Source organism: Podarcis filfolensis (assembly GCF_964270895.1).
Source record: "Podarcis filfolensis genome assembly, chromosome: 15".
NCBI lineage: Eukaryota > Metazoa > Chordata > Lepidosauria > Squamata > Lacertidae > Podarcis > Podarcis filfolensis.
The window spans coordinates 35,411,016-35,432,576 of NC_139618.1; the positions used below are offsets into that span (position 1 = coordinate 35,411,016).

Consider the following 21,561-nt stretch of genomic DNA (forward strand, 5'->3'; position numbering starts at 1 on the left):
TTATTAAGTTATTAAGATCTACTAGGGATCTGAGTTGCATTGTGACATGGACAAGGACCTGTAACAAAATGTTGTGGTACATCCTCTCTCCTAAAAGGACTGCTCATTGTCTGCTGATTGTGATTTTTGAAATGTTTTGTGTACTTCTGCAAACCTGGAACATAGCGATACCTCCTTCATGCTTCTCAGTTGCCTCATTTTAGCTACAACCCTGTCAGCACAGAATCATAGAATCATGAGGATCACCTAGTTCATGGGTAGGCAAACTAAGGCCTGGGGGCTGGATCTGGCCCAATCGCCTTCTAAATCTGGCCCACGGTTGGTCCAGGAATCAGCGTGTTTTTACATGAGTAGAATGTATGCTTTTATTTAAAATGCATCTCTGGGTTACTTGTGGGACATAGGAATTCGTTCACCCCCCAAAAAAAGTAGTCTGCCCCCCCACAAGGTCTGAGGGACAGTGGACCGGCCTCCTGCTGAAAAAGTTTGCTGACCCCTGAGACTAGTCCAACTCCCTGCAATTTAAGAATAGGCAGCTATCCCATATGGGGATCAAACTTGCAACCTTGGTGTTATCAGCACCAAGATCTAACCAACTGAGCTAGCTATCCTGAATGGACCATGTGAGTTTGCTAATGGGAGGAACAACATCCAGCCTACATTACTTAACAAGTTGGGCAGGCCAGGAATCCAGTGTCAAATACCAACGCAATGGCAACCTGGACCCTTTTTATATCTTATGTTGAAGCTCTTTGCCAACAAAGATGTATAGCTCCTAAATACAAATGTGTATATTTCTAATCTGCTAGGGTTACATAATTTACACGTTCCTTTTTTTCTACCCCAGTTTGCACACTTAATTGACAATATTTGAATGCAGCCATTGTATTTGTTTGTGCTGTACTATTTAGATGTATATTTTAATAGTTTGTTTTCTTCTAATCTGTAACTTCTTGTCATCTTTGGAAAAAGAAAATATGTTTAATATAGTTTATGCTTTACACACACACACACACACACACACACACACTATATCAAACCCCAAATTAAAGGCACTTCCTGATCAGAACAATTTTCAGAGTTCCATGGGAGGAGGGATTGATAAACTACTCTGGAAATTGCAGCCCCGGGGGGAGAACAGGGGTTTCCTAATGACTCTCTGCAACCTTAACTAGCTGCAGTTTCCATAATTCTTTGGGGGAAGCTGTGATTGTTTGAAGTGGTATGATCTAGCTTTAGGGTGCATTTGGGGCCTGGTACACAGGTAACACACACATGTGACTCTTACCCATGTTGAATGGCACATGTGTGGCTGAAATAGGCCGTTTCTCTCTTGAGAACACGGGGACGTAAGATCCTTTATCATCCATGTATTTTGCTGAGGTTGGTGGCTCTTAATGCTTTCATGTTGCCATTCTGATGGCAAAGAGGCCCTTTCTGAGCCAAAATACTTATTTTGAACTTTCTGCACCTGAGTACTAAAGGTATTCTGCTAGGAAGCCACCCTCAGAAACCAGGAGCCCCCCATCCATTTGATGGGGTTTGCAGCACTTTTGGGGAATGAAATGGAACCAAGTAAAAGGGCTCAGGCTGAGGTGTGCTGTGTCTCTGACTCCTCTGGAAGCTCAGATTGATTTTTCCCTCCTCAAAACTCTTAGGCATCCTTTGTTTGAGGAGAGACGAAGGAGAGGGAAATGGAGGTGGTCATGGGACAGTGGTCAGCTTAGAAGAAAGTCTGTATGTGTTTGTTGGGGGAAGGAAACTTTAATTAGGGTGGCTTGAAGGCTGGCTTTAACCAAAAGTCAGTGGGAGTCCTGTTTGATCTTCTTGTGGGTCAGGCTGTTTGATTCATCATAGGCCTGTTGAGGGGGATGGACACCTGCCCGTCACATGCTTTGATTCCCTGACGAGGGCTTTGATCTCTCCGGGCTGTGTGGGAGAGGGGTCACAGAAGTGTGTGTTTCAAAGTTGTATTCATGCTTTGCTAGCAGGGGTGGAGGGGGGGAAATATTCCCAGCTTCACAACCAACTCCTCTGGATCAGATGTGCTCAGGAGATGCCAGAGCTAACAGGAGTTCATGCAGAGGGGAAAGTTCACCCATAATCTAGTGGGAGGGGAAGCTTCACATTCCTTGAGAGACTGAATGGATGGGAGGAAGTTGGTGGCTACAGCTACATGGCTGAGTCGCTGAAACTTTCTCTCTCACACAAATATAGGACTTATTCTTTCACTGGGCAACCAGGATGCCAGTGTGTACTAAGATTGTACTGAATGTTGCCACTTCCCTGCTCTTCCTATTTATTTGGGTAATAGGGTAATAAATTGGGAACCCCATTCACAACATTGCCAATATGTACTGCAGGAAAAGGAGTGGGGCAAGGGGAAAACCATGTGCATCCATACCTAGAAAACGCGGGTCAAGTGGGAAACCGCCCAGCCCCATGTTTTCTGGGCACGGGGCAATCAGAAGTGTGGACAAGCTCACAGTTAAAGCACATGACTGCCCCCAAAGAATTCTGGGGACTGTAGTTTGTTAAGGGTGCTACAGATTGTAGATCTCTGAGGGGAAAGCAATGGTTCCCAGGATTTATTTTTTGGGGGGGGAGGGAAGTCATGTGCTTTATATGTGCATCGGATGTACTTTGAATGTATGGTGTTGCTACAGTACATTTTTTGTCACTGTATGGAGTTGCCAGTATGGACTGAATTTTTACTTAACATGTGACTTTCCTTGCTGATGGTAGCTTTTTAGCTAGCATTATTTTGGAACTAGATCTTTCAGCTATGTTAATGCACTCCGAATGTTGCTATTTTTGCATTTTGTTACTTGTGGGAATCTTTTAAATTGTTTATTTGATTTTGTACAGTGCTTTGACTCAGACATATGTGTTGTTAAAACTACATCAGCTTGTTCCCTATAATGGACTATAGATCAATCCATTACTACTCTTGAACCTTGAATACTTTCAAAAAAATATGTTCATGGCGTTCCTTTTACTTCCCAATCTATGTTCATGCGGTTAACCAACAAATTAGATATTAATTCCCCGAGCTTGTTTTTTCTTAATTAATTTAAAGAATTATTGTGTCCTGGTAGGAAGCTTTGGTTTGATCTAATTTCTCGCCACACAATGCTTATCGTATTCCTTACAATTACCTGCTGTATGTATTGCTTTGGATACTCCCATGATATATAGCCAAGTGTTTTGTAGCACTCTAGATAGATGAAATGTCTGAAATCAAGGCAATCTCAATAAGTTTCAAAAGCAGTAGAGAATTAGTCGTAGCACCAGCAGTCTACTGTCCCAAAAGGATGACAGATATGCATACATAAAATAATTTGTACATGTTAAATGAACAATGGTCTTCTATCCTGTTTGGGGTAATTGTGAAGTGGAACCTAGATGGCAAGAGACAAACCTAGATGGCTTGTGAGACAACTTGTCCTGTTTTTTCAGCATTCATCCCAATTTGCTTGCACAAAGCTTATGTGGCGGTTAGACTATTGAAATATACTTGGAGTCCTGTAGCGATTTCATGCTCTTTATTGCAGCTTGTAAAACAGTGATTTTATTGCCCCCCCCACCTCAGGCTTTTTATATACATTATTTACACAATGAGTCCCATCTGATTCTGCTTCCCTCCTGGAGCCTGATTGGTCTTTCCTGCAGGCCAATCAGTTGTTGCATTCTACGATCCTACCAGCCTAACAGGCTGATTAACTTCCTCCTGGAGCCTGATTGGTCTTTCCTGCAAGCCAATCAGTTGTTGCATTCTAAGATCCTACTTGCCTATTGTTCTAGGATCTAAGCTTAGTATATAACACCTATGCCCAGTCTTTATTGAACCTTTGTTCTGCTTTATTTTCAGGGAGACTGTCAGATAATGAGCATTCACCTTGATTTATTTTCAGGGTGTTTATACATCTTCATTCATCCACTCCACACTTTTAAAGGCATTCCTTTCCTAACTGTAAAAGGCCTGTTTCTTTTTTCTTTCTTTCAAAAAAATGGCTTTGTTTTATTAGGGTGACAGAGCACTTTAATCCAAGTTAATTATGCAAATCTAAATCTCTGGTATGCGCCTGCAAAACAGTGACAGTCCGGGGGCATTGCATGCTGCTCCTCTTGTGTTCCTATAAATGTTTTTTGGTTGGTGGTCATCGTGCACATTTTCCTTAGCTGTGCCTGCTCAGTGAATGTTGCGTCACCCCATGACTGTCACCCATGTGCTCACATGGGGTTGTGTTCCAAATTTATTCTCAGCCTTGACATTTGTGTGCCAAGTGGGCAGAACATGTTGCATTTACAAGCAAGCTGAGGAGACTATCTGAAGGGGCATGAAAGAAGATCCAGGTATCTCCCGTTTCATTATGACCTTGAAACCAGAGTCTGGAATGTAGAGCCCCTGCCTCCCCCAGTATATAACCAGAGAACTAGATAAAAGCCAGCTCTTCTAGAAGCCAGCTAATATCTCTGGAGGCTGCAGTCAGAAGTTGGGGTTTGTTTTGTTTTGTTTGGTCATCTGGAAAGGCTCTCCTTAAATATGAAAAAAACTGATGTATTAAAAGTAGACAGCCACAGGAAGAACAAGTCAGATGGGTCAGCCATACAGAACATCTTCCATATGAGATGGAGGCTAAAATGATTAACAGCTTCATCCTATGGCTTAGCTTAAACTGCAGTGACGTAAATTGTGACGTGTTCCTTCTTTTGGAACATAAGGCTAGGGAATTCCTACAGAAATGCCACCTCTTCTCTTCATGATTATAAATATTGCATTCATGCCAGCCACTGTGGTTCCTGCTATGGCATCATACAGTATCTCAACAGCTTTTTTCAGTATAGAGGGGCTAACATAAGGTCCTACAGCAGCAACATTGCATTTGGGAGACAAAAACTGCTTTTTTCCTCCTCCCCAGGTTTGGAGGACAATAAAGGCATGGTTTAGGATTTGAGTTAACTTAACTCCCTGACTGAGTGATATGAGGCCATGGCTGCTAACTTAGATGGTTTTTAAAATGGGATTAGATATATTCATAGGGGAAAGGCCAGGAGAGTTGGCATCAGTGAGGTGCATAAATATATAGGGGTGTGTGTGTGTTCACTGCCAGCTCCTGAAGTTTTCTGGGCCCGCACCTCCTCCTTGTCCATTCAACTTCCTTCCCTGAGCGACACTGCATGCGTGGTCCTCTCCTTTGGTGACATGGTGCAGGTTGGGCTCACAGAAAGAGAGAGAGAGAGAGAGAGAGAGAGAGAGAGAGAGAGAGGGAGGGAGAGAGAGAGAGAGAGAAGTGAATATGCAGCAGCAAGAGTGGCAAGGAGGTGTGGATCTACTAATGATGAGAGGTCCACTAAGAACATCTTGTCCAGCCTGGCAGCCTGGCAGCCTGCTGCACACTTGTAAATTGTGAAATTGTGGTAGAGAAGTTGCTTTGTGCACAGAACATCCCAGGTTCAATCCCTGGTGTCTTCAGGTAGGACTAGGAGGGATCCCCGTCTGTAACCCCAAAGAGCTACTGTGAGCCAGTGTATGCAATACTGAGCTGGATGGACCAGTGCTCTGAGTCCGTATAAGGCAGCTCCCTGTGTACTTAACCAGATGTGTAGACCTGTCACTAGATCTCTCAGTGGCTGTTAATCATGAACTTTGAGCCTCTAAAGCAGTGTGCTGCTCAACACCAATTGCTGAGAGGCAACCATAGCCTTTTTGACCCAATCATGGGCTTCTCAAAAGCCTCTGATTGGTCACTGAATGAAAAAGGATGCTGTATTAGGAAGCTCTTTTGTTTGAACTAACAGAGATTTTCTTAAATTCTTATGGCCCCTCTCCAACCCTCTCTATCTGGCCATCAGAACTCTTCTCAGTTGTCATGTCTCAGGACCAGAGGACCCAACCTTACACCAAGTATTACACCAACCTTACACCTAATATGCTCCCTCAGGGAGTGAGGAGCCAGGGTCCTGAGATAAGGTCAAAGAAGATGAGTTCACCTTCTGATGTTAGGGTGAGTTCAGGCTATGATATCAAGGCTGAATAGGTCTCAAGCCCGAGGGAAAAGACGGGCCTTAAATGTCAGATTGGAACCTGACCCATCTGGAGAAATGACTACAGGCAAGGACTCCTCGGGAGTATGACCATCCTCTCAGGAAGACCACTGGAGAGAAGGGAGTTTACTGGAGTCAGCTGAGCCTGGGGTATGGTTCCAACAGCTCCAGCTCAAATAACCCACTGGGAACCATACCCCGGGCTTAGCTGAAAGTGTTGCTGGGACAGTGTCTATGTCTCAGCTTTGGGCTCTGCCTGCTTTTGGATCCCCTGCTAAACCTGACCATGGATTGCTGTGACCCTGCCTCACTCCAGACCCTTGTTGCAAATTATTATGGCATGGACTCTGACTTTGGACTGCTGCAATTTTGCCTCTTGCCTGACCCTTCGTTGTACACCCTGCTGCCTGGACACGGGTGCTGGATAATGCTCTATTTGCTGCCCACATTGGTGTTGCTGCTGCTAAGTTCCCTGGTTACTCAGGTGCCCAGTGAGAACAGGACACCAGGCCAGGCCCCCTCCTCAGGCTGCACCCCTCATGGGCCTTGAGTTGTGTTCTGGATGTTTTTGTCTGGCTGGAATGTGTCCTTGAACTCTGATAATGCCTTTTGCTTGCCTGGATGAAGAATTGAGAAAGCTGTGTGTGTGTGTGTGTTTGCAAACTAGCCTACTATTGCATTTGTTTTTCTGCTCACATTGGCCTCTGGCCACTGGCATGTGGCCCCTGGGAAGTTACAGCAAATGGAATGTGGCCCTTGAGCTGAAAAAGGTCCCCAACCCCTGCTTTTGAGTACTTGGTTAGGAATGAAAAACCCATGGTGGCTTTATGCTGCTTCACTTGCAAAGCAGACCACACTTAACCATTTCCTCTCTCATCATGCTCGACACCTTCTGCTGGAAGAACCGGGCCCCTCTGTTTTGGCCAAGGTTGATTTGCGTGTTATGACATGAGCAACAAATGTTGATAGGTAGGGGTGTGCGCACGTGTGTGTGTGTGTGTGTGTGTGTGTGTACATGGATGAGGGAAGGACTTGTCCAATTAAGCTAGAGGAAAGAAACGGGAAGCCCTCCAGGCCATCGAGGACTGTAACAAAAACAAGTTTCCCAAAGACCAAGACAAGCCTGGTAAATCTGTAATGTGGTGTCCTGTTTCCTAATCTTTCCAGTGAGGAAGCAGCGCGTTGAATTTAAAGTATCCCTCTGGTAAAAGCTAACTATTTAAAGAGTTCTGGGGTCCCAGCAATGCAAAACAAAGATTTGTTGATTAAAAACACATGGTTTGCTCATGAGACTTGAGTAGCCAGAAAAAATCAGACCTGACAGTATTTTGGCTTTTCTTCTACCGCAAGACAAGATGGTGATTTATTACAGTGATGTCAGCAGGGCTTGAAAATGTTTCCTGAATTGTCTTAATAAATATATAAAAGCTTTACCTTGAAATCATTAGGCCCTTGGCCTGTTTATGTGAAGAAAACTAAGAATGAAATGGTCCATTCAAACGCCTCCAACTCTTTAATGATCATATATCCATCATGCATGAACTGATGGTGGTGTAATTCTAGGATATAGGCCTGTCGTTCCCAACATGGGGCACATGCCTAGAGATGTAAAATTTCCGGAAATTTTGAAGCCATGAGAAAAAAACGTTTTTTTTCCTGTTTTTTTCCGGGGAACATGGAAATTTTGGAAAAATTGAAAAAAGTTCATTGTGGAGTAGTTTTACAAACTGGGTGAAACACAGTGAAGATAAAAGTATTGTGCTTGCAATAAAACAGGTAACCACCCCCTTTCCCTCAAAAGAAAAGAAAAGGAAAAAATCAAGAAACCATCAACATAAAAAATAATCAATTTGCCCCTTAGCACCAACAGCAAATAAAGTTAAGATCCACCTCAGTATTTAAGCTCCATAGAAGGTCTACCCTTTGAGTAGTGCTTAAAAAAAACAAAAACAGAACCAGAAGACACAACATATACATGCGATTTATTCTATCTCATTTTCTGAACTACTGTACTGCTATCATTTTCCATTTCTTCTTGCTCTTCCTCTTTGTCATTTTTCTCATGGACCTAAAAAACGGCTTTGGAAAAAACTCCAATTTTTCTGGTTTTTCCCCTGGCCTTTAAATTTCTACTACAGACAGGGCAAAGCATAAGGTAATTTTTTTTGTACACCAGACATGCCCCACAGGGGGGCAATTTGATTTTTAAGGGGGACAATTTGGAAGATTGTTTAGACCTAGTTAATGGCCCTTTAGGCTTCCTCCACATGAATAGGAGCTCACTTTTTGAAAAACAATAATTATATGTCATGGCTTCAGGATTTTAGAGATGCTTAGGTGGGTATGGCAAAAAAAAAAAAAAGAAGGGTTGGGAACCACTGATATAGGCATTTGCCTGATACCAAGTTGGTCCATAGCAGGGGTGGGGAAACTTGAGTCCAGGCGCCACAGGCATCCCTCCAAGCCTCTCTCTCTGGCCTTTGGGGTTCTTCCCACCCAGATCACACACTCATACCCCTCAATCGCCCCGATAAAATCAGGACATCCTGCATTTTCGCACGAGATTATGAAGCCTGAAAAAAGCACATCTTCTGAGACCATGATCTTGTGCGGATCTTGTGACTTGTGCAGGAGTGTGGCCCCTGGAGATGCGTGGCCTGTTTGTTTGCCTTGACCTGTTGGAGGGTATGTACCCTTTCTCCAGCCACCCCTTCTTTTACTTTGCACCCCCCTTTTTGCCTGGCTGAAATGTGCCAGTGAACTCTGATAATGCCTCTTGCTGGAAGGAGGATGGGGGAGGCTGTAGTTACTTGATCACTATAGTCTATTCATTCATTACTGCACCCACCATTGCCTCTGGCCCCGCTGACCGTTGGCATGTGGCCCTTGGAAGGCTGCCTAGGAGGGAATATGGCCTTTGGACTGAAACAGCTTCCCTACCCTTGTCTACTTTCCCAGTGGTGATGTATGGAAGTGAGAGCTGGACCATAAAGAAGGCTGATCACCAAAGAATTGATGCTTTAGAATTATGGTGCTGGAGGAGACTCTTGAGAGTCCCATGGACTGCAAGAAGATCAAACCCCTCCATTCTTAAGGAAATCAGCCCTGAGTGCTCACTGGAAGGACAGATCCTGAAGCTGAGGCTCCAATACTTTGGCCACCTCATGAGAAGAGAACACTCCTTGGGAAAGACCCTCATGTTGGGAAAGATGGAGGGCACAAGGAGAAGGGGACGACAGAGGACAAGATGGTTGGACAGTGTTCTCGAAGCTACAAACATGAGTCTGACCAAACTGCGGGAGGCAGTGGAAGACAGGAGTGCCTGGAGTGCTCAGGTCCAGGGGGTCACGAAGAGCTGGACACGACTAAACCACTAAACAACAACAACAACCTTTGTCCACACTGAGATGGCAGAAACTATCCAAGGTTTCAGATGGGACTCTTCCCTGCCAGCCTTTCCTGGAGGGGTTGAACCTGGGACCTTTGGCGTATAAGGAACTTGCTGTGCTATTGTGCTGCAGCCCTTACTTACAGATTCACTCTCTAGCATCCACACTTAAAATGACCAGGTAGCAGGGTGTGAGACCTGGAAGATATGCTGCCAGTCAGAGTAGACAAAATGGCTCTCCCTGGACAGATAGTCTGATCTGCCACGAGGCAGGTCCATGTAACAGACCAGAGCTGGACTCCACAACGGCAGATGGCTTTTGAGAAAGGCAGGGGAGGCCCTAATCGAGAAGAACCACCTCCAAGATAGATGAGATAGGACAGAGAGAAGCTCTACCCGCATGCCTTCTTTCTCATCTATCGCAATGGCTTGCCCTTCCAAAGCCAGCTAAGCTCTGTTTCTTGGCAAGCAGAATAATCCTTGATGGTCTGGCTTTTCGAGGCACATCAAAGCAGGACGGGGGATTCCCAAAAGTTTGCTACAAATGTGGCTCAGGCCTGTTGAGCTTCCCACCCACCGAGCAGGATGTAAGCCCTCTGCTATGTTGATGTGGGTGTAGCCTATGTTTCTGAAGTCTTGGGTAGGCATGGAAATGGGTTTGTGATGCCATTCCAGGCTGCCAGAGATTGTGTAAGCTGCGCAGGCCTGCTGTGTTCTGGGACTGTGCCAACCTTATGCAACTCACTTTGTTGTAGTAGTTGCCATTGTCTTGTGCTCCTCCTCCTCCTTCATGATGATCCTGTGTAATCCATGGTGTATATGTCACCCTTTCAGATAAATCCCCACATCTCTAGGGTTGGGAATATTCCCAGTCTGAAACCATTGAAAAGTCACTGTCAGTTATTGTAGGCAATACTGAACAAGAAGGACCAATGGTCTGACTTAATATACCCTTAATATACCCGGATACTCAGACATACAGCTGCTGCACCCAAACTAACAATTCTTTAATATTATGACCATGAAGCATAACTTTGCAGCAAGTTGAATCACCACTGGCCAGACTGCCATGTTGGGAGTGTGGTCAAATTTGTCCTGCAATTTCTTCACTGTTCATACAGTTCACCATTCAATATACATTTACTGCTCATTCCACTATTTCCTATATATCTCTATATGGGCCAATAACTGGGTTGAACACTAGACAAAGCCATACAGTTCATGTCAATTTTGGATGGTTGTCAACTCAGTGTGATCCATCTTCCATAAAGAAAATGTCTAGGACAACTTTTCTGAAAGGAGAGTCAGTATCAGAGTCAGCAAGATTTTGTTCTGTTGCTGGGTGGTCCTGAAAAAAATAAATAGTTCAAGCCTGACTGCTGTCATGGGATTTGTGTGTGTGTGTGTGTGTGTGTGTGTGTGTGCCTGCGCATGCTTACAGCTGCAATCTTATGAGCACTTACCTGGGAGCAAGCCCCATTGAACACAGTGAAGCTTATGTCTGAGTGAACATGTGTAGAATTGCACAGGACATAAACATGTTTCCAATTCATTGTTATTCTTTCTTAAGAAGACAGATTGCTCATTTTATGAATTGTTTTCAACACTGGTCATGCTAACTGGCTGGCAGGAGAGGGGTCTAGGCTCAAAATGCAGGATATGAATATATGAAAATAAAATCTATTAAATAATACAATGCATGCCACTTGCCACTCTTTCCCATTTCAACTATAAAATGTGAATAAGGGTTTCTTCAAATATCAAGCTTATTGAACATTCATGATGATTTGTGCTTTTGATGATATTGGGGTACATGCACCCAATCCTACTCTCAACTGTTTGCACTTGCAAATGTTTGGGAATGGCCACACTGTTTAGTTTTCAGTCATAGCACCCTGGTGTATTTTTGTCCTGCATTGGTTGTGCAATGTGTCAGCATTGGGGAAGAGTCACAGAACAATCTGAAGCAGAGCAAATCCGCCACTACTCCACTAATGCAGTAACAAGAGTTCAAGAAGCAAGACCTCAGGTAATTCATGGGATTTCAAATAATCATCCAAACCGTGCTTTAGATAGGGTTGCCATATTTCAAACAGTGAAAATCCGGACAGAAAAGTTGTTGCGTTGTGTTTTTTGGCCAAAGTTATTGAGCTGCTGCCGAATGCAGTATTCCGGATACGTCTGGGAAATTCCGGACGTATGGCAACCCTAGTTTAGATCATGGGTAGCCAACACCAGAAGCTTTGGGGTTGCAACTCTCATCATCCTTGGCCATCAGCCCTGCTGGCTGGGACTAACAGGAGTGCAGAACATCTGAAGGGCAATACAATAGCTACTCCTGATTGACCTTTCCAGTCTGCCTGGCCCAAAGCTAAGGGATGATGGGAGTTGGGCACCATATGGACTAAAATGGTACCCCTGACTATTAGGTCCAGTCATGACCGACTCTGGGGTTGTGGCGCTCATCTCGCTTTATTGGCCGAGGGAGCCGGTGTACAGCTTCCGGGTCATGTGGCCAGCATGACTAAGCCGCTTCTGGCGAACCAGAGCAGCGCATGGAAACACCGCTTAACCTTCCCGCCAGAGCGGTACCTATTTATCTACTTGCACTTTGATGTTCTTTCGAACTGCTAGGTTGGCAGGAGCAGGGACCGAGCAACGGGAGCTCACCCTGTCGTGGGGATTCAAACCGCCGACCTGATCGGCAAGTCCTAGGCTCTGCAGTTTAACCAACAGCGCCACCCGCGTCCCTTACTGTGCTAATAGGAATCTTTAGGCCCCAGCTCCTGCTATGTATGGTTCTTGACCTTTAAACCAGAATTGGACCAGGCAGTACTTCAAACAGAGGATTGTCTTCTGACCAGCCTTCAAATAGAGGACCTCCTAATATGAAGAAGATCCGCAGAAGGGACTTGGAAAAGAATTAAGAGCCTCGGACATAAGATCTCCAGGTTGATGGAATATATGGATTTGACGGAAAGGACTGGCAGAATCCGAAACCTGGGAGAGGAGAGGGTGGAGGAAGATTGGGAAGCTAAAGCTTTATTTAGAAATTTTGCAAAATTAATGACTGTTAGAAAAATCGTGGAATGTTATTATATGGATTTAGTAGAAATGTTAGAAGAAGTTAAGAATAGATAAGTAATTTAGTTTTAAAGGGAAATAAGGTTAAAAAATATGTTACTTACAAGACAATAAAAAACAGAGAAAGATGGAAAGGATTTGCTGAAATAATTAGAAGAATGGGAATACAAAAAGGGAGATGTGAGGAAGTCGAGGAAACAAGGAAATGAAGGATAGAATATGGAAAAGGAGAGATGTATTTTAAACTGTTTTGTTTAGATTTATTTATGTGTTTAGCTTAATGGGATTAGGTTGGGGTTTATATTATTTGTATACTGTATTGTATTGTGGTGTTTTTTCACTTTTTTGTTTTTGTTTTTGCTTTTGTTTTTTCTCTTTCTTCGTTTGTCTTTAAATTTTCTCTTTTCTTCTTTTTCTGTAATCTTTAAAAGCAATAAATATTATTATTTTTTTAAAAAAAACAAATAGCGGACCTCCTTCTATAAAACAGGATGCATGGCCACCCTAGGAAGCCAGGCCCTGTTGTGTAGTCAGAGTTTGAAATAAGCACTATTTACTCTTGGATAAACTGTGCTATAATCTTCCTAAGCAGAGTTTAGCTTTGAAAAATGGGTTAAATCCTTCTGGGATAATCTCCAGGCCTTGTGCTTTTTCTGAGCATGAGTCACTAGGAGGTCTTTTGACAGAAAGGATGGGGGGGGGGAAAGGAGTGGGTTCAGGCCAGCAGAAATGTTCAGATGGTGCTACAGGCCAAATCAATCTTGGACAAAAAAATTCATGGACTTCACCAAACCCCCATTCTGCCTGTGGACATGTGAGGAAGCTCAGTAGGCAGGAAAATGCCTGGGAAATCAAACAGGCTTGTCAGTTTCAAAATTCTTTTTTCTTTCCCCCCCTTTAAATATAAATTAAAACAAAAGCGTGGGGGAGGGGGAAGCCAGCCTCTGAACTGAGTCATTGCAGAAAAGCAATGTGGTTTCCATCTCAGTGAAATACGGAAGAGCCGTGTCTCTCCTGGTCCCCTTTCGAAGCCATGGAAGTCCAGCTACAACCACAGAGCAATAAGTCCCAGAGCTGGAGGACTCACTGAACAAACAATATGATTACAAATAACACACTCAGCAATAGCATGTGTCTCAAAACACTGACCCAGGAGAGCATAGCGTCATGGAATTACAAAACTGTGTTCTGTTTCCTCTACCTTGACTTACTGTGCAGGCTGGCAACTCAGTAGAGGCTAAGCAGGACTTCAGATGGTCCTTGAGCAGCTTGCACTCAGGAAACAGGTCAGTGTGAGCAATTATATGAGGGCAGATGGGACCCTATTGGTTCCTTAGGTCATGCGAGCCCTGCTGAAAGCAGCTGTATACTTTTGGGGCACTTTTACTGCAGCCTTTGAATTATTGGTCAACGTTCAAGACATTTTGCACTAAATACACATGATTATTTTGACTATTTTAGGGTTTCTTCTTCTTCTTCTTCTTCTTCGTCTTCTTCTTCTTCTTCTTCTTCTTCTTCTTCTTCTTCTTCTTCTTCCATATTTGCCATTGGCTTCTTATTCATTTTTCATTTTCATGATCATAAAAGCAACTCCTCCAGCCAATATGTGGTGCTGTTCTATATCCTTAGTGCTTTGCCATATACACACATTTTCCATATAATGCATTTTATTTCCAGTAATATTTGCATTTTATGCACATTTAACCCTAGTATATGCATTTTTGTACAAATTACTTGGCTGGAGAACTGCATTTCAAAATAAGGAGAAATGCAAATTTCAAAGGACGGCTGTGTTTCAGTCCCCGTACCATGTCGGAAAGTGCAAATTAGGCAGATTCACCTTTAAATGTGAACTGGATTGAAATTTCTCCCCCATCCTTACTTGCAAGCAATAATGAAGTTTGTTTCTCTAATGGAAGTATTACAGCATACCCAAAAATCCACCATGGAATAAGCAGGTGGAGGGAGGAGTTTTTGAGTGGGAAAACAGCTGGTGGGAAACAGTTAAAAAACATGAGTTGTATCCAGCTAAAGTCTGTGGTGTAAACCACTGAGCCTCTTGGTCTTGCTGATCAGAAGGTCGGCGATTCAAATCCCCATGACAGGGTGAGCTCCTGTTGCTCTGTCCCAGCTCCTGCGAACCTAGCAGTTCGAAAGCATGTCAGTGCAAGTAGATAAATAGGTACTGCTGTGGCGGGAAGGCAAACAGCCTTTCTGTGCACTCTGGTTTCCATCACTGTCAGAATTATGTCAGAAATGGTTTAGTCCTGCTGGCTACATGACCCAGAAAGTGTCTGTGGACAAACACCGCCTCCCTTGGCCTGAAAGTGAGATGAGCGCTGCAACCCCAGAGTCGCCTTTGACTGGACCCGCCCAGGGGTCCTTTACCTTTACCTTACCTTTACCTTTGTAGCCTGCATTTGTGTCTCACGTATCTTTTGTCCTCTACTCCCTCTGGTTTGCTATTCCATAGGCCCCATCAAAATGCCACACATTTAAGAATCGAAGGCTCCAATTCAGTTATCGGATAACATGCATACATCAAAGCTGTTTCTTCTTTTGCCTTGCATACATTGTTTAACCAAGGCAGAGCAGGATGATCACACATAGAAAGGGAGCGGTGGGAGGAGGAGGAAAGGAACTGGCATGTTCTTGGCAATAGGATTGGAGTGGAAAGAGCAAACACTCGTGCCTCTCCTGTAATGAAAGGCAACGGGCAAGTTACAACTGAGCCAGCTGTCATAAGTAATCATCTCAGCAATTCCTTGCTGTTATGAGACATACCTGAAGACACCCTCAGTGCTGCAGCCAGGGATAAGGCCATTTTGTGCTACGCATCAAACACAGGAGAGAACAACAAATGGGATTCTCAGATCTCTTTAGCCGAAATAGAAGCAGCACAAGTCTCATTTTAGGGGTGGGAAAGCTGTGACCCTCCAGACAGTCGTGTGATGGTGGGGTGGCACTCACCTGACACAGCAAGGAGGGCAGCACTGTGCAAATGCTCAGGCAGGAGTGCTGGATTGGCTTTGCTGGTGTCACTGACCTCCCCTCCGCTTCCCCCCTTCTTCCTAGTAAAAGCAGCACTGACTCAGCTGCTGGGAGGTCAGCTGAGTGCTGCTGCTCCACCATTCCATTTCTGCCACCAAATGCTGCTGAATGATCGCTCCTATTATCCCTGACCAATGGCCATCACATGTTTGTCAATTCTCATCATATGCTTGCCAGTCAAATGGAGACCCCCTGCTGGCCAAACCGCATCTGAATATGTCACAAATACATTGGCACATCTCTGGAGGACCAGAGGTTTCCCATCCCTATCTTACTGGTAAAAAAACCACTCTGAAGCAGAACGCTGCAAAAGAGGAAAGGTCTTTGTTTACAGTTATATATCCCATAATGCACCACACATTGCCATATATACTTACCACACAGAATTTGTAGGATATGGTCCTTGGGACACATATATCAGAAGCTCACCTTTGCGTGCAGATTCTTCACCTCTGATATGTTACAAAAGCGATCACACAGCAAAGGATTTTTGTTGTACTAAGATGCTTCTATTAACATGTTCACTCATACTTAAGAAATCATGCTGTCTTCTTATGCTATGTATATTTTGGTAAGTCTTAACAGTGGGACTTCATGTTCAACAGCTTAACGTTCTGTTTGCAGTAAAAGTCCCTACCACATCTTTCAAAGGAGAGAAAGTTCAGCAAAATTGCATCTTTCTCTCTTTCTTTCATGGTTGCATGAGTCATAAGTAGCCAAAATGGAGTTCAAAGAGCCCCTGGGTAATTAGGATCTTTGAACTGTTTCTGAGTCACCTTGGGATAACTGTGACTGCACAATAGATAATGTGATGAGACGTGTAGACAGAGTTTGCACCAGCAGTCAGAATCACTGGGCATCTGCTCTAGCTTAATCACTGCTAGGGAGTGCATTACTAATACCCTCAGCCTTATTACTCCTCACCCCCTTGTATTGTTGCCTGTTCACCTGCCCTCCCAAACTGTGTGATGGGACTAAGGAAAAGGAGCAACAGTTTCTGCTCAGCTTATGGGGAAGGGCCATAGCTCAGTGGTACAGTATCTGCTTTGCATGCAGAAGATCCCAGGTTCAACCAGGTAGGGCTGAAGAGACCTTTGTGTATCTCTAGATAGGGCTGAGGAGAGCCACTGCCAGACACTGAATACTGAGCTAGATGGGCAAAGTTCAAGGCAGCTTCCTATGTCCTCTGCTACTGGGTGGTGGCATGAATTGGTACCAAAGGGACTGGGCAGGTGAATGGGTAGCAGAAACAGAAGCAGCAATAAGGAGAAAGTGAGGCTTATCAAGGAGGGGAAAGGCCCTGAAGTCACCTTGTCCAAGAGTCCTTGAGCATAAACAAACTCCCTCAAAGCACACAATGACCTAGGATGGAGCTACATTTGGATCCCCGATCTGTGTAGACCCTGAAGGAATAAGCAGATTATTAATCTATTTATTGCAGCCTTTGGGAACCTGGTGCCCTCCAGGTGCTTTGCACTACAACTCCCATCAGCCCCAGCCGGCTCATGTGCTGGCTAGGGCTGATGGAAATTGTAGTGCAATGCAACTAGAGGATATCAGGTTGCTGGAGGCTAATTTATTGGATGTTTCTGGGTTGTATAAAAACAACCTTTTCTCCTAACAGTGAGAACATTGCAGAAACACCTGGCTCATGGAATATGTCTCTTGTGAGCTTCGGGAGAAATGAACACCGTCGGACCTGGATCTTTGAGGGAGCGTCTGGAGGGGGTTGGAAGCTTTTAGTTAACACGTGCTAAGGCTCTCCCTCTGATTCCAGGACTGTTGTGATCCATTACTGCCTCTGATGTTTCTCTGAATGTCACAGCTGTCTCAGCCCTGCACCGTTGATGTGGTAGAGCTCTTAATTAAGCACGCAAATGGGACAGCTGAATTTGCTGGAATGTCTTCTCTGTTTGAAGTTAAGCCTGTGCTTCAGGGCTTACTGGATCCAGACCTAGATAAGCTCCAATCTCTTAATGGGCTGGAGAGCACAGAGCAACAAACGTCCTCCCTCTGCACACATGCTCAGACACCCACATGAACACACAAACAAACTCTTAGCAAATGAGGAATTAAGTAAATACATAAATGTGTTAGTTTACAAACAGAACTGTTACTTGTTACTCAGAGTATTAAACATCGCTTTTCCTTTCCCCCCTTCTACCTCACTGGCTGGCTTGCTCTCTCTCTCTCTCTGTGTGTGTGCGCGCATGTATGTGTATGTTTTTTGCTAAGCTGTGAAAGACGTTTGTTTCAGTTGCCAACATCTCTGCAGAACTAATGTGGGTGGATTGTGACAGATATAATTTCTCCATCCCACAGTTTCATCAACTTGAGTTCTGTTAAACTATACCCGCTGGGCTTAGCTCCTTTTAAAGTTTCCGCTTTGACAGGTAGATTTATTAGTCTTGAAATTTGTACAAATCAGATGTCACTTGTGGCAACTTGTCAAAATGTCAGTCTGGCGAGGGAGGCATGAAAGGATTTTCTGGAGAGAGAGTGAGAGAGACTGAGCCAGACGGGAAGCAAGCTTTAAAGAACTCGAGTAACAGCAGAAGAAAGGAGGTTGTGGTCCCTCCCTATTCCTTGATCCTAGGTTTTGCTTTATTAAATACATAGCGCCAGAAAGTGGGAGATGCCATTGGAAACCAGTCTTCTGCTTGTCAAGGCTGACAGCCTGCAGAGATAGCCTCTGCCTCTTATTGAATGAAGCTTCTCAGCTTGCAATGGGGATACTCAGTGGGCAAGCCAGAGAGACAAAATTTTAGCCCAACATCATTGCCCTTCAGTATTTCAACCATTCAGTTTGATCTCTTGACAAGCATGATCAATGTGGCAGAATGAGTTTCAGAGGATTCTGTTTTGAACATTTTTTGGGGAGCTCAGCCTTCGCTGAGGGTACATGGAAGGTTTTTGTTTTCTTTTTTTAAAGGAAAATGCTAAAATGCTGCAAAAGAAGGCTGGAAAAGCCAGGTTAAAAAGTGGGATTTTCTGCAGTTTTCCTCAGGTTCCACAGCAGAATAACTCTCTTTTACTTTGGTGAAAAAGGTGCTCAGCATGGCTTATCTTTTATCCATTGGCATAAAGTTAGCAAGAATATTGTCAAGCTCCTCCTGATGGTGGGTTATGAATAGGGATGTTGGATGATTCCATTGGAAGCAGAAATTAGGATTGTGCACAAGACTCCCCCTTAAATGGGCCAGTGATGCAGTTGGTGAATGGACGATACAATCCTGATGGGGTCTGTTTCTCCAGCATGTTCCCTGTAGCCTTCCCATTGACAGTCCCAGACAGCCCCTCTGGGATTATTATTTTTACCAGACTCGGCCCATGTCTGGATCCTCCTGAATTAGCTTGATTCAGTTCAAGCTTCGGCCAAATCTGGAGTCTACCCCTAGCGGAAACGAGATCAGAAATCACCACAGTTCACATGTTTGCCCAAGGTCAGGGATGGTATTCACCATTATTTCATTTTTAGTCTGCAAACATTACCTAAATAATTATATTATTTTCTGCATTGTTTTTGCTGCTTCCTGTCCATTGAAATGCATCAAAGTTATAGTGAGTCACATAACTGATGGTGTTAGTTTTGGCCCTACAGAACAATGAGAGGAACACAGTAGGTTTTAGCAGAAGTCAAACTGTATCTGAAAAGAAGGAGCGCTGTTTGCGACAGACACTGGATTGAACAGAAATCACTGCCTTCTTGCATTCTTAGTTATGAAAGAGAATATAGAACAGATATGAAGCACCTCAAACCCAGGCCCAAATGTGGCCCTCCAGGCCTCTCTGACTGGTCATTTGGTAACACCTCCTTCCCAGTGACACACTTCCCCCCCCCCCGGCCGTACACCCCACTGGCCTTGCTTTGCTCCCACCTTGAGTGTTTGTTCCTGGTTGGAATGCATCTGTGGACTCTGTTAATGACTCCTGCTTTGATCTGAATGCATGATAGAGAGGTTTGTGTAGAAACTAGCCTACTGTGCACAGATAAAAGTTGCATTCTTTATTCCACCCACTTTCCCCAGCTAGCCCTGCCCCCAGCATTGTGTACAGGCAACTCCCCATTTGTGCATGTTGGACACACCATTTTTGGCACTGGAAGGGGGTGGGGCAAGCTTATGCGCACCAAAATGACATGTGTGGTGCCTCGGAACGCAACCTCCACACAAATGGGGAGTTGCCTGTACTTTCATTAGCACCCCCTTAGTATCTATGGATTCAGTGTTGGGCATGTGGGAGCACACCTTGCTCCAGCAAAGGAACAATCAAGCACTCACTTGAACCTCCTGATTGGCCCTTTGAAGCCCCACCCTCACCAACCTCATACCTGATGTCATTTATTATGCCAAGTGTAGGGTAGGTGGGCGTGGCTTTTTCAAAATGGCCTGGTGAGCCAAATGGGAGGGCCTAATGGGCCAAGTTTGGTCCATAGCCTAGCGGTCCCTCACCTTTGCTACAGATCTTCATGCTGCATGTGCAGATGCCTATGGGCCAGGGTAAGGTGAGCATATGGAACTGGAGTAGTGCTGGCTGACATGGCCACACTCCTGCATTCCTTCAGCTCAGTGATTCACAAACTTTTTTCTCTGTGCCACTTTCAGAATAAAATTTTGCCCACACTACACTGAATCTTTTTATTGGTAGCAAATACATCGGAAAACAAAAAGCACCGCTTGATTTATAACAAAAAGCACCGCTTGATTTATAACATAGAACACAACTACTTTGTAATATGATCATGGGACATCCAGAAAGTATAATGCAATGCAGCCACGTAAGAACATGAATCATATCCATAATATAATTATAAATGAGCCTCTTGCATATGTATGTATACAAATTCAATGAGAGGTGTGAGCTTGCTTTTGCCAGGTGATCTCATTTCTATTAGGTCTAATTTGAGACAAACAATCTCTTATCTTCTCATCAACACAAATTCCTGTTCACAACAATATGTCATGGAGAGCTGTAGAAGAATAGCCAGTGCTCTTGAAAAGAAGCATGGATTATGTTTCTGACTGTATATCGGGGGGAAAGTTATTTTGATACTATATTATACTACACTGAAATGTTTAAATGTTTCTTTGATCATTCTTGAATCTTCCTGCCACACTTGCCATCCTCTCCTACCACACCAGTGTGGTACACCACACCCTTGGAGAACCACTGGTTCATCTCAGTGACTTGAACCATCTGAATGTGGCTCCAGAGATGTTCGGAACAAGCCTAAATCACACTTGTATTTTTATTTTTTTTTAAAAATAATGTCAACAGCAGGTCTTGGGGCATGTTGAGTATAATAAGGATCATATTAGATGCTGGATTGTGACTGTCTCTGTTCCCCTTTTATAGGGGTCAGCAAACTTTTTCAGCAGGGGGCCAGTCCACTGTCCCTCAGACCTTGTGGGGGGCCAGACTATATTTTGGGAAAAAAATAAAAATGAACAAATTCCTATGCCTCACAAATAACCCAGAGATACATTTTAAATAAAAGGACACATTCTACTCATGTAAAAACATGCTGATTCCCGGACCATTTGCAGGCTGAATTTACAAGGTGATTGGGCTGGATCTGGCGCCTCCTGGGCCTTAGTTTGCCTACCCATGCCCTTTTAGATAGGATAGTATTGATTTGTGAGCCCTCCCTCAATGCACAGGGTTCGATTACATGATTTCTATATCTCCTTCCAGCCTTTCAGTTCTATGGTTATAATTAGGAAGGTCCTGGAAGCCATGTGTGCACATATGCACTAATTAGTCATACCCAGAACAACCTGTCATCAAATTGCCACCATAGTTGCTTCTGCTGAGTTTTTCTTTCCAACATGAGCAAGGAGTTCTGTGGTGATGCAATGAGAATGAAGCAACGTTGTGAATCTTCCCACCTCGGCCACAATTTCTGAGTGCAAGTGGCTTTATAGTCAATAAGGAACAGAAAAAGTTGCCTTATAAGAAGTCAGTCCAATGGTCCTTCTAGCTCAGGAGCA

At 44.1% G+C, this 21,561-nt stretch overlaps 1 long non-coding RNA gene across 1 annotated transcript; it reads right to left on the minus strand.

Annotated features, from left to right (window-relative positions):
* Positions 1 to 4,347: 4,347 nt before the first annotated feature.
* Positions 4,348 to 16,299, minus strand: LOC310750756. The gene is made up of 4 exons (XR_014542234.1): positions 16,001 to 16,299; positions 14,926 to 15,217; positions 10,182 to 10,784; positions 4,348 to 5,196 (listed from the first exon to the last, which is right to left on the minus strand). It is a non-coding gene; the product is annotated as an uncharacterized lncRNA (long non-coding RNA).
* Positions 16,300 to 21,561: the final 5,262 nt, after the last annotated feature.